Genomic DNA, 3,280 nt, shown 5'->3' with positions numbered 1-3,280 from the left:
CTTTGTGCTGTGACGACCAGTCCGACAAATCAAATTTTAACTTTAGTGATCAGGGGTAGCTGTTTGGTTTAAACACTCAAAACCCATTGAAAATATAACAAAATTTGGTGGGTTTGTTTAATGCAATTTGTTTTTTCTTTGATGCCTAGTTGGTTGAAAGTTAAATTTAAATAAAATTGTAGGTTGTGTTTGTTTGGGTATTTAGAATAATATTTTTTAAAAAGTTGAGTTCAGTTGAGTTGGGTTGTTTTTATGAGAAGAGGATTTGAATTTGAAAATGTGTTTGGTAAATTTTTAGGAAACATTTTCTAAAAGTATTTAGATTATTTTTTAACCCCCTACATTTGTTAATTTAGATAAATACCCCTTATATTAAAAGTTTATAAATTAACAAAAACAACCCCACCCATCTATTAAATGACAACAGTCGGCCACCACTACTGGACGGTGGCTAGAAGTCATCGGAATGGTGCACTAGCCGCTGGATCTTGCTGGTTGTGCGTCGATCTGGCCATTTCTGGCCAGATCAACACACGACCGGCCAAACCAGTGCACGATCAGCTAGATCCAGCCGGTAGTGTGTGATAATTCATGGATTATACAGTTTTCATTAGACTTTTTAATCGGATTTCAGGTACTTTCTAGTGCATTTTGACTTGAATTGTTGCTTAATTCTTTACATTTCGTGTTTCAGGTTAAAATGGACATTTTGAGCAAATAAGAACAAAATTGAAAATTTTTGATTTAAAAGTTAGCGGATCTTAGAAGTTAGGAGAGTTCTGAAGCAGGATAAAGTACGATAAGGCTTGTTCCAAAGGGAGAGTACAGAGAATCGAAGAATCGAGCGAAGATGCAAGCAGAGTGGCAGTTCTGTAATTTCAGAGCTTTTCAAGAAGCTTCACCACGGCGAAGTGAGCCAGTCACGCACCAGATCTGTTGGTTCTTCACCGCGGCGACGGTCGTAAATTCCAATTTTGTGAAACGCACAGTTTTACTTTGTGCGTGTTTTTCTTAGGATTTTGGGTGAGGTATAAAAGAAACACTTAGCCTTTTTGTCCAGGGTTATCCAGGAAGTAGGTTTAGCAGCTTTTACATTTTCTTTGATTAAGCTTGGAGAGATTTAGCGATTAGGAGGGTGAAGATTCGATTTTGAACCAAGGGATTCATCATTTGGGGAGATTTATTGTCCTTTCCCTTACTTTTCATTATGTTGAACTTGAATATTATTGTTTTTTGTTTTTGTAGTGTTAATTTAGCTATGAACTAACTCATTTTTTATTGTAATTCGGATTTTAATGGGTTAAGTTATTGATTGTTTTATGTTCATATGACTATGCTTTGATTGTGTGTTTGCTTTGAGTTTTAATGCTTTATGTGATGAACATGATGAGATTGAGAAATGAATCATGTTAGGCTTCTTAGGTAATCACCATTATAGTATTGGATGCTAGAGATAGATTCAAGAATTAATGAAATCATTGTGGGATTCTTATACTTAATGAGTTTGGAATTGTTAACTTTCAAATTGTTGGGTGCGGAAAGTTAATAAGGAAGAATAGGAAAACATAGCTTGAGAAGGTATGTTTAACACCTTAGTGAGTTCGATTTACAACTAATGCATATGAATGTGAATGTAGTTTAATTTTTAGGTTTAACCCATAAAATCCAAATGAAGTCAAAACCCTACCCGTTTACTTGAATTGATTACTATCCGTGTTTTTCATCTTGCATTCATAGTAAATTTTAGTTTAAAATTTATTGTTCAGTTTTAATTAGAAATAGCTCCCATCAATCCAAAGAAATCGATTGCTCCAACTTGAGAACAGTAGGATATTTAGTGCTTAGCTAGCAGTCCTTGTGGAAACGATACTTACTCATCACTTTATTACTTGAGCGATTAGTAGACTTGCTACATATTGCATGTTGTAGGAAACACACATCAAGTTTTTGGCACTGTTGCAGGGGATTGTTTTAAGTTAACGTTGAGTCTTTCTATAGTTAGCTAGATTGGAGTTTTTATTTTATTTTATTTTAATTTTTTTTTGTTTTTTATCATTAATTGTTTTATTTTCGTTTTTAATTTTCAATTGGTTTGTGATCTCACTTTCCTTTAATTCTGTTTTTGCAGCTTATGCGAAGAACAAGACGTCAATCAGTGGTTCCTGTTGATACTGAGATTGAGAGAACCATCAGACGACATACCAGAGAGAGAAGAGAAAGAGAGGATTTAGTTGTAGAAGCAGAAGAAATGGTTGTTGAAATGGTAGAACCAGAAAATAGGACACTGAGGCAATTTTCAGTTCCCACAATGAATGGAAGTGGGTCGAGTATTACTAGACCTACTGTGCAAGCCAACAACTTCGAGATTAAGCCGGCAATCATCCAGATGATCCAGCAATCGGTTAGATTTAATGGTGATTTGAAGGAAGATCTGAACCAGCATATTGCAAATTTCTTGGAAATTTGTGACACCATCAAGTCGAACAGAGTGTCGGATGACGCAATTAGGTTGAGGTTATTCCCATTCTCATTGGGGGATAAAGCCAAGGGGTGGTTAATGGCATTACCACCGGGAACTATAACAACTTGGAATGATCTAGCACAGAAATTCCTTACCAAGTTCTTTCCTCCAGCTAAATCAGCAAAATTGAGAAATGACATCACATCATTTCTACAAGATGAGTCCGAGTCATTGTATAAGGCTTGGGAGAGATACAAGGAATTGATGAGGAAATGCCCACACCATGGCTTGCCAGTTTGGCTTCAAGTCCAAACATTCTACAATAGATTGATGGGTAATGTGCAAACCATGGTGGATGCAGCTTTAGGAGGGTCCTTGCAAAACAAGACACCAGAAGAGGCCTATGAGTTGCTTGAGGTTTTAGCAAGCAACAATTATCAAAGACCAAATGAGAGAGCAACACCAAGAAAATCTTCGGGTCTTCATGAAGTTGATGCTTTTACAGCCATCTCAGCCCAACTCACTGCACTTCAGAAACAATTGGGAACTATGCAGGTAAACTCTATACAAGCACCTCAACTAACTTGTGATTTTTATGCAGGAAACCATGCGAGCAGCGAGTGTCAAGTTGGGAACACATTTGCTTCGTCATCTTCATCAACGGAGCAAGTGAACTACTTGACAGGAAATCGGAGGCAACCAAACAACCTGTACTCCAACACATACAATTCGGGGTGAAGAAATCATCCAAATCTGGCTTGGGGCAATCAAAACCAGCAAAATAGTCAATGGAATCAAAGAACATTGCCAAACAACCAA

The 3,280-nt window shown here is 36.8% G+C and overlaps 1 non-coding gene across 1 annotated transcript; it reads right to left on the bottom strand.

The window, feature by feature from the left end:
* Positions 1–2,644: 2,644 nt before the first annotated feature.
* Positions 2,645–2,751, bottom strand: LOC116136356. The gene has a single exon (XR_004129026.1). It is a non-coding gene; the product is annotated as a small nucleolar RNA R71 (small nucleolar RNA).
* Positions 2,752–3,280: the final 529 nt, after the last annotated feature.

Source organism: Pistacia vera, unplaced genomic scaffold (genome assembly GCF_008641045.1).
Source record: "Pistacia vera cultivar Batoury unplaced genomic scaffold, PisVer_v2 Contig311, whole genome shotgun sequence".
Classification (NCBI taxonomy): domain Eukaryota; kingdom Viridiplantae; phylum Streptophyta; class Magnoliopsida; order Sapindales; family Anacardiaceae; genus Pistacia; species Pistacia vera.
The sequence above is the reverse complement of the archived record's forward strand: the minus strand, read 5'-3'. Positions and strand labels throughout refer to the sequence as shown.